The sequence below is a fragment of the Mustela erminea genome, chromosome 2 (assembly GCF_009829155.1).
Source record: "Mustela erminea isolate mMusErm1 chromosome 2, mMusErm1.Pri, whole genome shotgun sequence".
Classification (NCBI taxonomy): Eukaryota; Metazoa; Chordata; class Mammalia; order Carnivora; family Mustelidae; genus Mustela; species Mustela erminea.
This window is the reverse complement of record NC_045615.1, coordinates 141,883,919-141,903,764: the sequence shown is the minus strand read 5'-3', so window position 1 is coordinate 141,903,764 and position 19,846 is coordinate 141,883,919. Positions and strand designations below refer to the sequence as shown.

Sequence of the window (19,846 nt, the reverse complement as noted above, 5' to 3'; positions counted from 1 at the left end):
GTCTTCCACTTCTAAAAATCCGTCTGTGCGCGGATGCTGCAAATACGCTTGTCTACTTATGTCATTACCTCTCTGTTGCCCATATTGGTGTGTGGGGATAAGAAAGAATAATGCAAATAGAATAGGAATCAGAGAATGTTCTGGAGTTTAGAGACCAGATAAACTTCACGAGAGAAGCAGTAGCAGTCTCTATGGTAAATTGTCCCTTGGTGAGTGACTGTCAGAGTTAGGACCTGCCTCTGTATTTCCTAACTTCCAGCCCACACTCTTTCAGCAATGCTACAGGATGTATGAGGATTTATCCCCACTTGTGCCCATAAAGTAATTATACTAGATTAATAACTATCACCTTGAATTGATAAGCTAAATCTCACTTGTTTACTTACTGTATTAAGATACTTATCTTTAATTAGAGGTATTACTAATGAAAATATTTTATAGACTTGGCATGAAGGATACTTGGTGTGAAAGACATTTATGAAATTCAATATGGCAATAATCTTAGTGTTTGTTGGTTGAATTGTGGTCCCCTCAAATTTATACACTGAAGTCCTAATGCCCAGTATCTCAGAATATGACCCTTTTGGATATAGTCTTTACAGTGGTAATCGAGTTAAAGTTAAAATGAGATTATGGACATTGGGGAGGGTATGTGCTATGGTGAGTGCTGTGAAGTGGGTAAGCCTGGCGATTCACAGACCTGTATCCTGGGGGATAAAAATATATTATATGTTTATAAAAACTTAAAAATTAAAAAAAAAAGTTAAAATGAGATTATTAGGCTGGCCCCTAATTCAGTATGACTGGTGTCCTTATAAAAAGGAGAAACTTGGAGATGCACTCACAAAGGGAGAACACCACGCGAACATAAAGGCAGCAATCCAGGTGACAGGTAGATGCGTGACTCAATATTTAAAATATATGATATTTGAGCATGTTACAAAAGACTAACATATAAATAACTTATCCCCATCATTCATTAAATCTTACCATGGGAAATGTTGACAGTCATACAATAATGTGACTTAAAAAAAAAGTTTCTGGGGGCACCTGGGTGGCTTAGTGGGTTAAGCCTCTGCCTTTGGCTCAGGTCATGATCTCAGGGTCCTGGGATCGAGCCCCGCATCGGGCTCTCTGCTCTGCGGGAGCCTGCTTCCTCCTCTCTCTCTGCCTGCCTCTCTGCCTACCTATGATCTCTCTCTCTGTCAAAAAAAAAAAAAAAAAAAAAGTTGGGACGCCTGGGTGGCTCAGTTGGTTAAGCATCTGCCTTTGGCTCAGGTCATGATCCCAGCGTCCTGGGATCGAGTCCCACATCGGGCTCCTTGCTCAGCAGGGAGCGTGCATCTCCCTCTGCCTCTGCCTGCCATTCTGTCTGCCTGTGCTCGCTCTCTCTCCCCCTCTCTCTCTCTCTGATAAATAAATAAAATCTTTAAAAAAAAAAATTTCTGGGGTGCCTGGGTGGCTCAGTTGTTAAGTCTGTCTTCAGCTCAGGGCCTGATGCCAGGGTCCTGGGTTCCAGACCCACATTAGGCTCCCTGCTCAGCGGGAAGCCTGCTTCTCCCTCTCCCACCCTCCCTGCTTGAGATCCCTCTCTCGTTGTGTCTCTCTCTGTCAAGAGAATAAATGAAATCTTAAAAAAAAAAAAAATAGAATAGATACTTCCTGCCATCAAGATATGATATTCATAAATTACTGAATCTGTTTTAAAAAAAAAAAGTTTCCACTTATTGTTACAATGTGCCAAATATTATGAGGCATACAAATATACTCTAAGCTACTTTGCTTAAATTTGTATCTTCCTAAAATCTTAATAATTCAGTAATGATAAGTGCTATACCTTTATTATTCCACTTAATGACTCATGTACTTACTGAAGCCAACAGTATTTGAGTTAAAGCTGTGGTTCCAACATTAAATCATTCTACCATATTTCACAATGAATATTTTTAGCAAATATTTTCCAGTAACTATTTTTTTTAGAAAAATAGTAAAAAAAATTCCACTAACTATTTGCCCTGATCTGAAAAATATTTCTGGCATTCACAGTTAAATATTTTGACAGTCAGGGGCGCCTGGGTGGCTCAGTGGGTTAAAGCCTCTGCCTTTGGCTCAGGTCATGATCCCAGGCTTCTGGGATCGAGCCCCGTATCCGGCTCTCTCCTCAGCGGGGAGCCTGCTTCCTCCTCTCTCTCTGCCTGCCTCTCTGCCTACTTGTGGTCTCTGTCTTTCAAATAAATAAATAAAATCTTTAGAAAAAAAATTTTGACAGTCATGTGTATTTAATATGAGTAAAACAAACTCTCAGATACAAGGAAAGACACCACAGAAAGATAAAATAATTGTTTTGGAGTAAAATATTATTTATTCCATGGCATAATTTAAATGCATAAAATGAAAGCATTTTAGATGCTTATAATAACTTTTATAAGCATATTTAAAAAATAATTAGCACTATAAATTATTGGAGAATATTCTTAGCAATATTATAAAATGTATTGAATATTTTAAGTTTGAGATTTTTATGGTGATGGGGTGAGTCAAGACAGTAATTTTGGATTCTGAGGAATGGACTCTTACATAGTTAAATTAGTTTAACCAACATTTATAAGCTGATAAAAATAATATATTTATTTTCACATCCAAAATACATAATAATATTTACATGTGATTTACATTTTATTACTTTTATTACATAAAATTATTCATGCACAGCACGAAGGTCATTTGCCTGGCACAAGGGACGATGTTTAGGATATTAGTTGCAACCCCTCACCTCCTAATTAAATTTAACAAAGATATCAGTTTCATACTCTTGTGCCCAACATAATGCTAAACTGTCTAATTAAGAAAATATATTTTTTGTTTAATTTATTTAAGGTATAAATGTATCCCATGGTTTGAGAAAAACTTTAAAGAGTAGTATTCAATCCAATAAATGTAGACTGAAGTTTCAAATTAAAGCCGGTAAGAATTAAAAAAAAAAAAAAAAAAGATTGACATTGTCTCCACCCTTGAGGAGTTTTGTTGCCACAATTTGATAGTAAAACCACTTTATATAAATGGTAGCTAAGTAGCTGTTTAGGGAAGGGCAGTAATATGACCTGGCGTGATCAGATAGAATGTGAACTGAATCTTAATGAATGGAAAAGCTTTGGACAGGAAGTGAAGAGAGAGAGCTTCCTGGCAGAGTAAGTGTTTTCTCATTCATAAGCGGAGCAAGTAGGTTTTATTTATTTATTTATTTGAGAGAGAGAGCAAGTAAGAGCATGAGAGGGGAGAAAGTCAGAGGGAGAAGCAGACCCCCCCCCCCCCCATGGAGCTGGGAGCCGGATACAGGACTTGATCCCAGGACCCAGGGACCACGACCCAAGCCAAAGGCGGCTGCCCAACCAACTGAGCCACCCAGGCACCACAGTGCAAGTAGTTTTTAAAACTTTTTTAAAATTTACTGTGTAAACTGTGGTGTTTGCTGATGTCCTGTTAGGTTTGAGGTTTTAAGATCATCCTCTAATATAGGTGCTTTTCTTAGGGTCGTTTTCAAAATCTCCTTGAGAGATTCCAAGGACTCAGAACAGCCAAAACAATCTTGAAAAAGAACAAAGTTCATCAAAGTTTATGCTTAAGCCTTCTTAACCACTTAGCAGTTTAACTTCTACCATTGGGGTGGTGTGTGGCTTCGAGTTCAGGGAGTTGAATTTTGTTGTTGTACCTTTTCAGTCAGGAGCTAGTAGCTTGGAGCTTCCTTCCCTCATAGCTCCTGAGAGGTGCTGGGGAAATATAATTAAAAGCAAAGCCTTCTCCCAACCAGAAAACCTCCCAGAAAGCCTCACCATAGATGTGGTAGAGAGAGAAAACTATTTTCTTATTGAATAAGCATTAAACCAGAAAGTCACGTGGATCACAGGCAATCCACTAAGACATGACAAAGACCGAAAGAAATATCAGCCTGACATATAACCAAGCAGATTCAACAAATTATGAGCGTGTTTTCCAGATAAGCAGTGTCTTTTATTTTTTTTATTGGAACCTCTAAATATCTTTATTTGATTTGCAATTGTCATGTTATTTCTACTTTTCATTTTTAAAAATTTTATTTATTTATTTACTGAGAGAGAGTACACATGAGCAGGGAAAGGAGCAGAGGGAGGAGAAGCAGACTCTGTGCTAAGCTCAGAACATGATATGGGGCTCAATCCGGGGACCCCAAGATCATGATCTGAGCTGAAATTAAGAGTCCGTAGCTCAAGTCACTTCATTTTTTTATTGTACTAAATGTACTAAATGAAATGTGCTAAACTAAGTGTACTAAACTAAAATCAGTGTTTTAGCTATTCAGAATCTTTTTTATTTTAATTTTAAATTTTAAGATATTTTGTATCATGCTATATATGTAGTACAAATATAATTATTTTAGCAATGGACCATGTGACTAAATTTGCTTAAAATGGAAATATCAATTTCAATGGAATACTTCCCAATGACATCGTGATCTTGGAATTATAAGTTCAGAACTCTCAATTTATGTGCAAATACATTTAGAGATTGGTCTCTTCCAAACTATCGTCTCAGATTGTTTTGGAGCCCATGGTCTCTCATGGTTCACCTCCCCTTCCAATTTCCCCCAACTCCCTTCTCCTCTCTAACTTAATTTTTAAGATAAATTAATCATTTGTAGTTGGTTGATTATTTTAATTATGAAATCAAATAACTTATTTTCTATTCACTGCCTAAGAATAGTTTTTGATATTCACAAGAGAATGTTCATGTAAAAGAGCGATTATTTTAAGTTCTATATATGTCAATATGGAAAGAAGACAATGTCTACCAGATAAGCAGTGTCTTGTCAAGTAAGAGGAACTAGCAGCCTCTTTGGCACACGTAGTACATATTCGTTGTACCTGGTAATTGGAGTGGCCACCTGTGTTGACTTTATCCAGGGGGAAAACAAACTTCTTTTAATGACGGGACGTAGTTTTGCAACCTGGAAAAGGTCCCCCTGAATTTAGACTCCTGCCTTCCGGCAGAAGCTAAGAGACGGGACTGTTCTCTCCCTTGAGGACTCCCAGGTCTTTCTAGACATTACTGGGTCGCAGAGCACAAAAAGGCTGATTTCGTCTTCAGGGATTTATATACATTTTGAAGAGAGGATAAAGTACGTATAAGTTTTCTTAAGTAAATGACCTGAGAAAAAAGAAGCAAGGGAAATCTCTCCCCTCATTTTCAACAGGGAGAATTAAGTCTCTTATTTCTAATTGCATTTGCTGTTACAGGGGATGCACAGGCTGCCAGGGATGACTGTGATGTTATTTTTAAGCCTCTTTTCCTACGAGTTGCCCCTTAGAGCAGCTTATCGTTCGTTCTGTTTGGTCAGAGGTTGGATTTAAGCCCTTTGTACCGGTGTGTCTTCTCTCCTGTGTTGATGAATCTGTGTCCAGCTTGGGGAGTGCTTTCAGTGTTTCCCATGTCCTGCTGGCTCTGAGTGGGGGCAGCCGAGTGTATTTGCACAGCCTTCCCGACTCCCAGAGTTGATTCTGACCCAGGACACCTCTTGATGACTGTCCCTTCCCTTGATCCTCTCCATTAAACTTCTGGCTGCTCTGCTCTTTTGCTCTAGGAAGGAGCGTCCAGCCACTTCTTAATTGCCCTCCACTAAGATCTGTGTTGTTTTTCAGCAATGCCCTTAGGCGTGGAGTTCTTCACTCTCAGTTCCAATTAAGTCCATTTTCTCTGAGCTGCAAAGCTTCTTGTCATTGTGGCTTGCCTTTCCTCCAGGGCAGAACCCCTGTACCACTCTGCCAAATTTGGATGTGAGGACACCCCTGCTCTAGGAGTATGCACTGAGGTGGGAGGGGGAAGAGGTTGGCAGCCCCTGGTCTTCTCAACTTGCCCCTTCAGGCAATGAGTGGTCACCCTTTGAGTGAGCTGGAGAGGTGGCGATTGGAGCCCCAGGAGCATCTGGCCTTCTGTGTCTGGGGTAGAGCTTCTGCCTTTTGAATAGAGGGTTGGGTGGAGCGGTAGAGACCTGATCCTCTTAGCAGGACTTGCCTAGAATAGAGCTTCCTAGAATAGATGAGAAACATCTGCACCCTGCCCGTCTTGGACTGAAACTGTAATCCCGGATGGGGAGCTGGCAGGGAGATGGAACTCCCATTTTCTTGGCTGCACACGAATAAAGCTTCTGTAATGAACAGCTGGGGGAATACTGAAGGAGGTTATGGTTCAAATACTCCTATTTTTACTGATATTTAGTAGATTTTCTTGAATGAATATTTCTCCATTTGCTCTATGCCCTTAGGACAATTTCTAGAGACTTTAAATAAATAAAAATTATTTTTCAGTAGTTGAATGATTTGCTAGAGAGTCCGTTGAGCTCCTTGATCGAACATTCTAGAAGTCCCAGTTCTCACATTCATTTTGGAATATATTTCACTGGATATAAAATTCTGGAATTATGGGTTAGCTTGTTATTGTTACTTGTTTCTTTAAGTAGTTTAAAAACATTTCTGTGTTTTGGCTTACATAGTTTCTGACAGTTTGCTGTCATTTTATATCTTTGTTCTCTGTATGTAATGCTTTTTTTCCTTTCCTCTTGTAAGGGCCTATTCAGCCAGAGCAGCCCCACCCCGGTTGAACTGCCATTTTGTTGTAAAACTTGGGTTGACCTTGCCACCCCCCCCCCCAGGGGAACTTATCTAAAAGCAAGTCCTGGAAACCAGTCCCAAGTAACAAAGTCCAAGTACAAGGGTGGGTCAGGTCAGGTGGAGGTATTCAATCAGTGGGGGCGCGTACTATCTCCTAGCTACCAAGGAGTAGGGGCCCCGCCCTTTGGGAGCTTTTTGGCGCCAATCCTAACCAAGGTGTGATAGGCTGGTTCAAATGTCTACTAGGGTAAATTGTAATTCAGTTTGTCGCCTAGCATCACTGTGGCGTTTCCTATGTGTGTGTTACAATCTCATTGGCCACCTGTGTGTGGCCAGGCCCAACCACATGGCCTTTGCTCTATAAAAGTTAGTCTGGAAAGCAGGGAGGGGTCGTCCTCTCTGGAGGGGCAGCCCCGACCAGTCTGTTTGACGGTCGGTATGATTCCTCATGCTTGGTGCGAAATAAAGCTTTGCTTGACCTTCACTTTGTATCAGTCTCACTCCTTCAATCACGGACCCGTTATTGGGGTACCCAATTTTGGGGACCCAACACTCTGTTCAAGATTTTTTTTCCTTTGGTTTTCAGTAGTTTGACTGTAATATGTAACATGTAATATGTAATATGATCAGATATATTTTTTTCCCAATTTTTCTCACTTGGAATTCTTCTGAACTTTTTAGATATGTGTTTCTTGTTATTAATTTCAGAAAAATTCTCAACCATTATCTCTTCAGATATTTCTATTGAACTGTTACCTCTTTCTTGTCCTTCTGGTGCTCCAATTACATCCATATTAAACCATTTGATATTGTCCCCCAAATTCTTAGATGTTCTGAGTTTTTACTGTTTTTGTTATTGTTTGTTTTTTTCCCACTTTGTTTTCACTTTGTGTTTTTTTTTTAATTAACATATAATGTATTATTTGTTTCAGGGGTACAGGTCTGTAAATCATCAGTCTTAGAAAATTCATAGCACTCCCTCCCCAGTGTCCATCACCCAGCCATCCTGTCCCTCCCACCACCCTCTCCTCCAGCAACCCTCAGTTTGTTTCCTGAGATTAAGAGTCTCTTATGGTTTGTCTCCCTCTCTGGTTTCATCTTATTCATTTATCCCTCCCTTCCCCTATATAGGATCCTCTGTCTTGTTTTTCAATTTCCTCATATCAATGTGATCATACAGCTGTCTTTCTCTGATTGACTTATGTTGCTTAGCATGATATCATCTAGTTCCATCCATGTCATTGCAAATGTCAAGATTTTGGTTTTTTTGATGGATGCATAGTAGTCCATGGCATATATCTACAACATCTTCTTTATCCCTTCATCTGTTAATGGACATCTAGACTCTTTCCATAGTTTGGCCATTGTGGTGGGACATTGATGCTATAAACACTGGGGTGCATGTGCCCCTTTGAATCACTACATTTGTATCTTTAGGGTAAATACCCAATAGTGCAACTGCTGGGTCGTAGAGTAGCTGTATTTTCAACTTTTTGAGGAAACTCCATACTGTTTTCCAGAGTGGCTGGACCAGCTTGCATTTCCACCAACAGTGTACGAGGATTCCCCTTTCGCCACATCCTTGCCAACACCTGTTGTTTCCTGACTGGTTAATTTCAGCCATTCTGATTGGTGTGAGGTGGTATCTCACTGAGTTTTAATTTGTATTTGCCTGATGCCGAGTGATGTGGAGCACTTTTTCATGTGTCTGTTGGCCATCTGGATGTCTTCTTTGCAGAAATGTCTGTTCATGTCTTCTGCCCATTTCTTGATTGGATTTTATGTTCTTTGGGTATTGAGTTTGATAAGTTCTTTATAGATTTTTAGATAGTAGCCCTTTATCTGATATGGCATTTGCAACTATCTTCTCTCAGTTGGGATAATTTCTGTTGATTTATTTTCAAGTTCATTGATCCCTTTCTCTGTTACATCCAGTTGCCTGTAAGTCTGTTGAGAGAATTCTTCAACTTTGATGCTGTGCTTTTCTTTATTTACAAAATTCCATCCCTTCCCTTCTCTTCCCTTCTCTTCCCTTCCTTTCCCTTCCCTTCCCTCTCCTCTCCCCTACTCTCTTCTTTACTTTTCTCTTCAGAGTGACAGCATGCGTGTGCGCGATTAAGGAGAAGAAGAGTAGAGGAAGAAAGAGAGAGAGCATCTTAAGCAAGGTCCACGCTCAGGAAGGAGCTGGACACAGGGCTCAATATCACAACTCTGAGATCATGACCTGAACTGAAACAAGAGTTGGATGTTTAACCAACTGAGCCACCCAGGTACCCCATGTTTCTAGAATTTTTGTTTGATTGCCATATATATATATATATTTTTTTTTCCATTTCTTTTCTAAAATTCTCCATCTATCATTTAAGCTGTCTGTTTCTACTGGAGGATTTTATATATTAATCATAATTATTTAAATCTCTATTGTTAGTTTTAACATCTGTTTCTACCTCTGTTGGCTGCTTTACCTCTTGACAATGACTTGGTTTTAGTTGCTTTCTGTATCTCTTACTTTTTTAATTGAATGTCAGAAATGCATGAAACAACATCAGAGACTAAGGTAAAAGGTAGTTACATCTGGAAATGGACATGTTTTCTCTTCTCTCAGGTTAGTCAGTAGTTTTCCTGGGTTTGTTATTGCTCCGCTTACCTTAAGGACAACCTAGACTTCAAATTCCTCCATCAGAGGATCACTGACAATTGTACTTGGTGTATAGCCTGACATGAAAAAGGATTTTTTCTTGATTTTCTTGCTCCAACTTCAGCCTTCAGTGGGCTCTTCCCCCTTGTGCCACAAAGTTTTCTCTTCACGCTCTTATCTCCCTGCTCCCCACAAAGTGGTGTACTGCTATTGCTTGTCACTTAGTGCAACAATTTTGATTGGGACATGGGCTTTCTCAATTCTCCTGCTCTGTTTTCAGTACTGGATACATGCTGTGAGCCTGGGCCTCCAGACTAAGGCTTTCTCAGACTTTTTGCCCTTTCATGGCAAGGCGCTTTGTTCTGTATTTGTGGGGAACTCTGGTAGGGGCAAGTTTCTCACTTCACCTCCAACAGTAGAAGACCTTTGCTTTATATCAGTGCAGGATCCTGGGCCTGAGTAAGTTTTCTTCCCTTCTTCCAGCAGCTGGATAAGATATCTGAGGATCTGTGCCAGTCCACTGAGGCCAGGTAAGTGAGCATAGATGGGTCTTGTGTTCAGAAACCTATACTTAGAAACCTATTTTCCCCTTCACATTTAGTAAATTGTTCCTTTAAAAATGGTTGCTCATCTCATATAAGGACAGAAGCACTTGCTAAAGAGAAACAAGGGGAGGAATACTTCTTTGTCCATGACCCATACTTTAAGGACTTGCACAAGATGGGAATGATTGAAATCAGAGCAAGAGAACCACTGGGAGTAGCCACATCCAGGAAGGCAGAGTGAGAGCTGGGGCATGGTCCTCTCTTCCATGCCTTCCAGAGCTTGGTCAACCTGTGTTTTATGTGGGTGAGTGGCTTTTCCCTCCCATGCTCCTCACTGAAGCAGAGTGGTAAGGGGGAGAACAAAGAGACCTTGAACTTTAAGATCCAAGCTCTGACCCTCACTGTTTATGTAACATCAGAATAATCCCTAGAGCTCAGCCTGACCTGGCAGCTGCCTCCCTTGCCAACCTTGCTTGGCCCACTCCCTGTGCTCACTGGCCTGTTGATTCTTGTTTCTGGCTGACCACTGTACTTGCTGTTTGCTCTGCCCGGATGTTCCTCCCACACTTACGCTGGCAGGCCCTTTTTCTTTGTTCCCATCTCAGGCTCACATACCACCTCTTCAGGGAGGCCCTCCCATCAAAAGGACCTCTTCCCACCCAGTCCCTCACATGATTTTATCAAACCTTTCAGAGAGCTTATTATTTCTGATATTATCTTGTGTATCTGTTTGCTTTCTTGCTGTTGTCTGTCTTGCTCCCTCTGGGTTATCAGCTTTGCAGGCCAGCCACCTGGTATGTCTTGCTGGCTCCTATGTTTTTCACACTAGTGCCTGGCACTTGGTAGACATGCAGTAAATGTTTATTGAATTAATTGAATGAATGATTGTGAATGAAAGAGATAAATAGTTATATACATGTGTGCGTGTGTCAGTGCATTTTTTTATGTTTTGACTTGTTCCATGAAAGGGCATGAAGTGGCTTAGAAGAAGCACCCAGCTTGGAATCTAGGAACCAACTAATTTTTCATTTTGCTGATGCTTATGCCACTTTCGTTGTGATCTGCTTATTTAGTTGCAATAGAGGGCATAGATTTCATTTTCTGGTCCTCACTGACTATGTAAAATGGCTGCTGCTTTTTTCCTGTATGTCCTACTGTTATTAACCTATTGCTACAAATGAGTTATTTATTGAATCAGCCACTGATAGATACAGTATAAAAATCTAGGAGCAACTAGGTGTGCCTTGGTGGCTCAGTCAGTTTGTGTCTGCCTTTAGCTCAGATCATGATCCCAGGGTCCTAGGATCAAGCTCCATGTGGGGCTCCCTGCTCAGCAGGGAGCCTGCTTCCCCCTCTCTTGTTCCCTCTGCCACTCCCCCTGCTTGTGCTTTCTCGCTCTCGCTCAAATAAATAAATAAAATCTTTTTAAAAAAATAAAAATCTAAGAGCAACTAATAACAAATGATATGCTTTATCAACAAAGAGAGGGTAGTCCAAGATGGTGGAAGAGTAGGAAACCAGTATCGTCTGGTCCCAGGATTTCAGCTAGATAGGTATCAAACCATTCTGAACACCTCTGAACTCAGAGATCTAAGAAAAGAACAGCTACAACCCTACAGATAGAAAAGCAACCACTTTTTGCAAGGTAGTAGATGCAGAGAAGTGAACACCAGGCGATATATAGGAAGACAAATGGGGTGGGGGTGGAGAAAGTCTCTGTAACTGGGCTACTGGAAAGTGATAGAGCAGTGGAGCACAAAATCAGAACTTTTAAAGTCTGCTCTACGGAGGGGCATCCCTGCCTGAAAGCTGCTTAGATGGCAAGCAGGGTGGAATCCTACGTGGGACAACGTATCTCAGGATATTTGGGTTCACGGGAGACTGGGGGTGCCTGAGTGCATCAGGCATCAGAATGGAAAGCCAGCTGCAGTCAGCAAGCCCAGAAGTGGGCTCAGCTCAGGACTGCCATATACTGCAAAGTGTAGGGCAGTTGGGTGACTGCTCTCTGAGTAGCAGCCCAGCAAGCAACAGAAATGGTGAAATCCCCCTTCCGTCCCCAGGAGGAGTGACATAGGTGTGTGCCACAGGAGTCTGCAGGGTTTGGACATCACAAATGGGATCGTTGTGTGCCTGAAACAGAAAACACTCGGTCAGAGGCTGGGTGAGCATGGAGTGTGGCCAGAGACTAGGGACACAGGAATGGTGGACTGCTTTTCGGCCAGAGACTAGGGACACAGGAATGGTGGACTGCTTTTCTCGTAGGGCTCACCGAGGAGTGGGGCTCCCGAGCATTCAGCTTCAGAGCCAGAAATTGGGAGGCCTTGTTTTCATTCTCATCCTCTAAAGCAGAACAGAAAGCCCTCAGGGAACAAAAGCTACATAGAGCAATCCAGAACAGCTTTCTTAACCTGGCCCCCTGGCAAGGGCAGTGCAGTTCTGCCCAGGGCAAAGACACTTGAGAATCAGAGCAACAGGCCCCTCCCCCAGAAGATCAGCAAGAACATCTGGCCAAGACCAAGTTTACGATCACAGATAACTGCAAAACTCCAGCTCTGGGGGAAAATAGTATATAGAATTCATGGTTCCCCCCACCCCGAAGATTCTTTAGACTCTCAATTTAAATTTTTTCTCTTTCCTTTTTCAACCAATTTCTTATTTTAGCCACTCCTTTTTTAAAATTTTTTTAAAATTTTCATTTTTACAGTTACATTCTATCCTTTTATTTTATTTGATGTTATTTTTGTGTATATATATATATATATATATATATATATATATATAAGTTTTTTTTTCTTTATAATTTTGGGATGCTGTTTCTTTTAACAAACAGATCAAAATACACTCAAAATCTAGTGTATGGCTCTATTTTCTTCATTTGTCTGATCATATTCTTTTTTTTGTTTTGTTTAAGTCATTTTAATTTTCATCTTTACAGTTACATTCTATCCTTTCATTGCATTTAATTTTATTTTTAAACATATATAAGTTTTTCTTTCTTTACAAATTTGCAATCTAGTTTCTAACAAACAGGTCAAAATACACAGGATCTAGGGTATTGCTGTATTCTGTTCACCTTTCTGATTATATTCTCCCTCTCTCTTTCTCTCTCTCTTTTTTTTCTTTTCTTTCTTCTTTTTCTTCTTTTTTTTTTTTTTTTTGGTTTCAGGTCTCTTCTGATTTGTTTGGTGTATATTTCTCTGGGGTCATTGTTGCCATTTTAGTGTTTTGTTCTCTAATTCATCTATTCTTCTCTGAAATAGAATGACGAGATGGAAAAACTCATCTCAAAAAAGAGAACAAGAGGAAGTACTGACTAACAGGGACCTAATCACTATGTATATAAGTAAGATGCTGAAACTAGAATTTAGAATAATAATTACAAAGATACTAGCTGGGCTTGGAAAAAGTATAGAAGACACTAAAGAATCCCTTTCTGGAGAAATAAAAGAAGTAAAATCTAATCAAGTTGAAAGAAAAAGGCTGTTAATGAGATGCAATATAAAATGGAGGCTCAGAAAAATAAAAAGAGAATGGGGCTCCTGGGTGGCTCAGTGGGATAAAAGTCTTTGCCTTCGGTTCAGTCATGATCTCAGGGTCCTGGGATCGAGTCCTACATCGGGTTCTCTGCTCAGCTGGGAGCCTGCTTCCTCCTCTCTCTCTGCCTGCCTCTCTGCTTACTTGTGGTCTCTGTCTGTCAAATAAATAAATAAATAAAATCTTAAGGAAAAAAAAAATGGAGGCTTGGGACACCTGGGAGGCTCATTTGGTTAAACCTGTCTTCAGCTCAGGTCATGATTCCAGGGTCCTTTGATTGAGTCCCACATCAGACTCCCTGCTCTGCTGGGAGTCTGCTTCTGAAACAGGAAGAAATAGGAAACCTGAACAGACCCATAACCAGCACGAAAATTGAAGCAGTGATCAAAAATCCCCTAACAAACAACAGTCCAAGGCCCAATGGCATCCCAGAGGAATTCTACCAAACATTTAAAGAAGAATTAATACTGAATTTTTTGAAGCTCTTTCAAATAGTAGAAATAGAAGGAAAGTCTTTCCAAAGTCTTTCTAGGAGTCCAGCATTACTTTGATCCCCAAACTAGACAAAGACCTGCACCAAAAAGGAGAATTATAGAAAAATATCCCTGATGAACACGAATGCCAAAATTCTCACCAAAATACTAGCCAGTAGGATCCAACAGTACATTAAAAGGATTATTCACCATGACCAAGTGGGATTTATTTTTCGGCTGCAAGTGTGGCTCAACATCCACAAATCAATCAGTATCATACACTACATTAATAAAAGAAATGACAAGAACCATATGATCCTCTCAACAGATGCAGAAAAAACATTTTACAAAGTACAGCATCCTTTCTAGATTAAAACTCTGCACAGTGTAGGGATAGAGGGAACAAACTTCAATATCATAAAAGCCATACTCAAGAAGCCTACAGCGAATATCATTCTCAATTGGGAAAAATTGAGAGCTTTTCCCATAGATCAGGAACATGGCAGGGATGTCCACTCTCACCACTGTTGTTCAGCATAGTACTAGAAATCCTAGCCTTAGGAATCAGACAATGAAAAGAAATAAAAGGGACCTGAATCAGCAGAGAAGTCGAACTCTCACTCTTCATAGATGACGTGATACTCTGAAAAACCCAAAAGACTCCACCCCAGAATTTCTAGAACTCATACAGGAATTCAGCAACATGGCAGGATATAAAAATCAATGCACAGAAATCAGTTGCATTTCTATATGCCAACAATGAAATAGAAGAAAAAGAATTTAAGAAGTTGATTCTATTTACAATTGCACCCAAAACCATAAGATACCTAGGAATAAACCTAACCAAGGAGGCAAAGAATCTGTACTCAGAAAACTATAAAGTACTCATGAAGGAAATTGAGGAAGACACAAAGAAATGGAAAAACATTCCATGCTCCTGGATTGGAAGAACAAATATTGTTAAAATGTCTATGCTACCTAGAGCAATTTGCACATTCAATGCAATCCTTATCAAAATGCCACCAACTTTTTTCACAGAGCTGAAACAAATAATCCTAAAATTTGTATGGAGCAAGAAAAGACCCTGAACAGCCAAGGGAACGTTGAAAAAGGAAACCAAAGCTGGTGTCTTCACAATCCCAGACTTTGAGCTCTGCTGAAAAGCTGTAATCATTAGGACAGTATGGCATTGGCACAAAAACAGACACATAGATCAATGGAACAGAATAAAGAACCCAGAAGTGTACCCTCAACTCTATGGTCAACTAATCTTCAGCAAAGCAGGAAAAAATATCCAATGGAAAAAAGACAGTCTTTTCAACAAATGGTGTTGGTAAAATTGGACAGCCACATGCAGAAGAATGAAACTGGACCATTTCCTTACACCATACACAAAAATCGATTTTAAATAGACGAAAGACCTAAATGTGAGACAGGAATCCATCAAAAGCCTTGAGGAGGACACAGGCAACAACCTCTCTGACCTGGGCCATAGCAACTTCTTGTTAGATATGTCTCTAAAGGCAAGGCGAAATGAACTATTGAGACTTTACCAAGATAAAAAGCTTTTGCACAGCAAAGGAAAGAGTCAGCAAAACCAAAAGACAACCAATAGAATGGGAGAAGGTATTTGCAAATGACATATCAGATAAAGGGCTAGTATCCAAAATCTATAAAGAACTTATCAAACTCAACACCCAGAGAACAAATAATCCAATCAAGAAATGGGCAAAGGACATGAACAGATATTTATGCAAAGAAGACATCCAAATGGCCAACAGACAACTGGAAAGGTGCTCAACATTGCTAGGCATAGGGAAATACAAATCAAAACCACAGTGAGGTACCACCTCACACCAGTCAGAATGGCTAAACTTAACAAGTCAGGAAATGACAGATATTGGCAAGGATGTGAAGGAAGGAGAACCCTCTTACACTATTGGGGGGCATGCAAGCTGGTGCAGCACTCTGGAAAACAGTATAGAGGTTCCTCAAAAAATTGAAAATAGAGCTACCTTATGACTCAGCAATTGCACCACTGGGTATTTACCCCAAAGATACAAATGTAGTGGTCTAAAAGGGCCTGCTTCCCAATATTTATAGCAGCAATGTCCACAATAGCCAAACTATGGAAAGAACCTAGATGTCCATCGACAGATGAATGGATAATGAAGAGGTGGTATACACACACACAATGGAATACTGCTCAGCCATCAAAAAATGAAATCTTGCTATTTGCAACAATGTGGATGGAACTAGAGGGTATTATGCTAATGCAAAATAAGTCAATCAGAGAAAGACAGTTATGATCTCACCCATATGTGGAATTTAAGAAACAAAACAGAGTATCATAGAAGAAGAGAGGAAAAAATAAAACAAGATGAAATCAGGGAGACAAACCTTAAGAAAGTTTGTTTTCATAGAAAACAAAGAGGGTTGCCGGAGGGGAGGGTGAGTGGAAAGATGGGGTAACTGGGTGATGGACATTAAGGAAGACACGTGATGTAATAAGCACTGGGTATTATATAAGACTGATGAATCACTGACTTCTACCTCTGAAACTAATAATATATCTTAATAATTGAGTTTAAATAAAGAAAGATCAGTGAATTTCCTTCAAATGTGAGTGTATTTGTCAGTCATTTTGTTGTTGTTCACCACCAGGCTTATTGCCATAATATATGGTATTTTACATCTCTTTGGGTGCCTGGGTGGCTTAGTTGGTTACGCATCTCCCTTCGGCTCAGGTCAGGTTCCCAGGGTCCTGGATCCAGTCCCACACTGGGCCCCCTGCTCAGTGGGAGGTCTGCTTCTTCCTCTCCTACTGCCCCTCCTCTAGCTTTCTCTCTCACTTGCTTACTCTCTGTCTCTCAAATAAATAAAAATCTTATTTTAGATTATAGAAGGAATTAAAAGGTGTGAGACTATTATTTGATGTAGGGTCCAGGGAAATCCACTAATGTCATTTCAGTGAGTTGCTTATATTTTTGTTTACTTTTGCCACTTGTTTTCTCATCTGTAAATTTAGAGGTTAGACCCTCTAAGCATCAGCTTCTAGCTCTGAAATACATTGACAGTTCTCCCTTCTTTCTTTCATCTCCTTTGGCCATTTCAGAGGACACCAATAGACATCCCCAGACTAATTTAAATTTCTTAAAATGATCTGCTATGGGTTTGGGGAGAGTAAAGAAGTTTCCAGAAAAAGAGCTGATCAGCAACACTGCTGCCTGCTAGGAATCCATTGAAGTTCATGTCACAGTCATAGTCTTCTTAGACCTCAAGTGTGACCTGCTGCTTATGGTCAATTTGTTGGAGGCCTTACTTAGAGGATAAACATTGCAAGATATGGATTTTCCTTTTGACATTAAATAGAATCTTCCTATTAAAATTGCCTTATTATCAGCTGTGTCTGGACATTCAAGCTACATGTGGAATAGGTTGTTTTTACTAATCATTTAGTATGTAGTTTATCTCAGATTATGGTTTGTGAATTCCAAGCATCATAATTTACCCCTGCCATCTATAGTATGGCTATAAGGCAAATTCCTTTGCCTCACCTCAGACCTGCTGAATCAGAATTTGGTAGAAGAAGATGGTGCCCAGGGACCTGCAAGTTTCACAATTCTCCAGTATGTATATAGTGTGTGTGTGTATACATATATATACACACACACACATATATAGTATATAGTTACAAATATATTCACATTGTTGTATAACTAATCTCCAGAATTTTTTCATCTTGTAAAACTAAAACTCTATGCTCATTAAACAACTCTCTATTTCTCCCTCCCCATAGCACCTGGCAACACCATTCTACTTTCTGTTTTTATGAATTTGACTTCTCTATATACCTCCTATAACTGAATTCATACACTATTTGTCTTTTGGTGACCACCTTATTTCATTTAAAGCAATGTCCTCAAGGTTTATCCATATGGTAGCATGTGTCAAAATTTCCCTTTTAAAAAAAAGGAAATGAATACTAGTTCATTGTACAGATATACCACACTTTATTTATGTATTCATCCATTGATGGACACTTTGACTGGTTCTACTTTTTGGCTATTGCAGTAATGTTCCTATGAATATGGGTGTACAACTGTCTCTATAAGATCCTGCTTTCAAACTTTTTGGATATATACCCAGAAGTAGAATTGCTAGATCTTTAGCAATGCTAGATTTTTAATTTTCTGAGGAACTGCTATAATGTTTACTATAATGGTTGCACCATTTTACATTCGTACCAACATTGTTCAAGGGTTCCAATTTCTTTTTTTTTTTAGATTTATTCATTAATTTTAGAGGGAGAGAGAGAGCATGACAAACAAGGGGAAGGTAGAATGAGAGAGAGAGAGAGAGAGAGAGAATCCCAAGCAAACTCCTTGCTGAGTGCAGAACCTGATGTGGAACTCCATCCTAGGACCCTGATATCATGACCTGAGCTGAAATCAAGAGTCGGACAATCAACTGACTGAGCCACCAAAGCACCCCAAGGGTTCCAATTTCTCCATATCCTCACCAACATTAGTTATTTTCAAAGATCATCAATATTTTGATTTAGTCTTTTTAGGGACCTTCACCAGTAACATGTTTTGTTGAGATAACTGTTCTAGAACAAGGTAGAATTTTTGGAAGTTTCCTTATTTATTATGAATTCACTTCTGATTAAATAAAAATACTTTGGGGACGCCTGGGTGGCTCAGTTGGTTAAGCAGCTGCCTTCGGCTCAGGTCATGATCCCAGCGTCCTGGGATCGAGTCCCACATCGGGCTCCTTGCTTGGCGGGGAGCCTGCTTCTCCCTCTGCCTCTGCCTGCCATTCTGTCTGCCTGTGCCTGCTCTCTCCCTCTCTCTCTCTGATAAATAAATAAAATCTTTAAAAATAAATAAATAAAAATACTTTGTTTCATAGGTTTATCTATTTAAATAAACACATAGTTACATAGAATTCATGTTTCATCAATCACACATGGCGTATAATACAGCAAATTATGACTTTACTGAACTAAGAATAAAGTCAAATATTTATATAGTGATTTATATAGTGACCTGCAATTTACAATGGGTCTTCATTGTTTTCTTACAATATGTTCATACTAATTCTGTATTGCCATAGTCTTTCTCAAATGCAAATCTGACCATTTCACTCTCATTTGGAGACTTCTAAAGATTTCCTAATACCGGGGCGCCTGGGTGGCTCAGTGGGTTAAGCCACTGCCTTCGGCTCAGGTCATGATCTCAAGGTCCTGGGATCGAGTCCCGCATCGGGCTCTCTGCTCAGCAGGGAGCCTGCTTCCTCCTCTCTCTCTCTGCCTGCCTCTCTGCCTACTTGTAATCTCTCTCCGTCAAATAAATAAATAAAATCTTAAAAATAAATAAATAAATAAATAAAGATTTCCTAATACCCACAGAATAAAAATAAACATTCTCAGCATGGCAAATCATCCTCTCTAGTCCCATCTCTAGTTGTGTCATCCTCCCACCCTACATTTCAGCTAAATCAAACTTCATGTAGTTTGCTGACTACCACACTATATCATATCTTTGAGTATCTCTTTATGTGGTTCCCTGTGGCTGAAACACGCTTCCCCACATTACACCCTAGTTTCGCTGGGAAAAATCACTTGAACTCTATCAAGACTCAGCTCAAGTGTCACCTCTTTCCTGATGCCTGTCCTACCTCAGGGTGCCAGTAAGATGTCTCTCCAGTCCATCTCTTACCAAGTAGAAGGGACCTCTCTTTTCTGCCCAGTGTGGCCAGATAGGTTTTCTTTACAGGACCTACCACATTTCACTACATTCCTTTATACTCCCATCAGTCTCTCTTTCAAGACTGTGGGTTTCTTGAAGGAAGAGGCTGAGTCTAGTTTAACTCTGAATTGTCTCCAGTGACTTAGTAAATGTTCAATAAATATATATTGAATAATTGAATTAATGGATGGATGGGTGGGTAAGTGGCTGGGTCTGTGAAGTAGGAAGGTAATAATACTCATATAAGATTAAAAATTATTAA

General features: G+C 39.8%; 1 long non-coding RNA gene across 2 annotated transcripts in view; it reads left to right on the top strand.

Annotated features, from left to right (window-relative positions):
* LOC116585097 overlaps positions 1–19,846 on the top strand; it is a 147,132-nt gene that overhangs the window by 76,553 nt on the left and 50,733 nt on the right. The window contains exon 4 of one of the 2 annotated variants that reach the window (XR_004283465.1): positions 8,734–8,825. The exons of the other annotated variant lie outside the window; for it this stretch is intronic. This is a non-coding gene — a long non-coding RNA (uncharacterized LOC116585097). Of the gene's footprint in view, positions 1–8,733; positions 8,826–19,846 lie in introns of those variants that run through there. 2 annotated transcript variants of the gene reach the window in all.